Raw genomic sequence first — 1439 nt, forward strand, 5'->3', positions numbered from 1 at the left:
AGTTTTACTGAAACAGAAAGAGAAATGGTTTATGTTGAAAGAGTTCTCCAAGTAATAATCCTGATTAATTAAGTAATTTTGCTTAAGTTAACGCACTAATTACATGAACCAACCTTTTCTGTTTCAAGGATCACCGAGTTGAGGATTTTACTCATCTTACATTCTATAAGCAAGGTCTTGCTGTTTCATGATAAAAAGTTGTGTTTCTCATAGGGATAACCTTGATCCTCCTAGGTTAAGTGAGGGTTGGAGAGATCTGGAAGATGCTAGGGAAATGTAAAGGTAAGGCAGAGGTAGAAAGTAGGGTTAGATGCAAATGTAAAGGAATCTGGATTTTCCTTTTCTGTTGGGCAGAGACAGCTTGCTTCTGTGCCGCCCTTGCCCCCGCTTTTCTCAAGTCATCAAAAGATCCTATGCCTTGATGAATGCACCGCCGACATCAACGTTCACATAACTTCACTACTGCACAACACAAAGGGAATGCAAAGTCGTAACCATCATTACCATTGCTCACCGCATTTCAACAGTTCTTGATTTGGACAGCATCCTAAATCTTGAACGCGGAATTTTGGTTGAACAAGAAAAACCACAACATCTTTTGCAGGATGACTCCTCAACTTTCTCAGAGCTTCAAAGTGAAATGTTGTTAGAATCTGATTAGTTGTAACTTCTGATCTTTGCTATAAAGATCTGTGTTCATGATTTAATATAATCTAACTACTTGTTTAAACTAAAGAAAATAAATTAAGCAAAACTATTTTCTAACTATAGTAGTAGCCTTGTTTGACTGTCATATATGTGCTCAGTTTTCCATAATAAATGACTCTTCTTGGACTTCACTAATACAAAAAACACATGACAAAAAAGACTCTTGTTATACAAAGTTCATATATCTAGTCCAATGGTGACTGAGAAGTAATCAATAGTACTCCTATTGTCTGTTTTTCTTCCAAGAAGTTAGTTCAGAAGGAATTAACTCTTCCTTGCAACTTAAAACAGTTTTAGCCATGAGTTTCCCAAGCCAATCATGATAGAGTAGTCACCTTGATCCGAGCCCTGAAAATACCCAGAATTTGCAAGACTCACTTGCTGCACCTATGAGCTGATTTACACATCACAAGAGTTGTAGTGACCCATGGCTTGTGACAGGTTGGCATTGCTCTCAACCCAGCCCTTTCTCCCTTAAATTCCCACTTCTATATGTCTGGATAAACTGCACTTGCTTTCAGAAGAAGCTCGCCGAGAGCTCTTGAAGCTTCCTCTGCTGGGACATCCGATGAATCATTTCTTGATTGCCATTCCCATGTGCAGATTACGAGGTCCCTATACCGCAAGCCAGACATCTGACAAGATCGAAGGTCCATCCTCTAAGATTATGCAGCTAATAGGCCTTACACCAGGTCCAACACCAATGTTGGCTGAGATCGATAAACATCGGT

The sequence above is a fragment of the Arabidopsis lyrata genome, assembly GCF_000004255.2.
Source record: "Arabidopsis lyrata subsp. lyrata unplaced genomic scaffold ARALYscaffold_8, whole genome shotgun sequence".
NCBI classification, from domain to species: Eukaryota; Viridiplantae; Streptophyta; class Magnoliopsida; order Brassicales; family Brassicaceae; genus Arabidopsis; species Arabidopsis lyrata.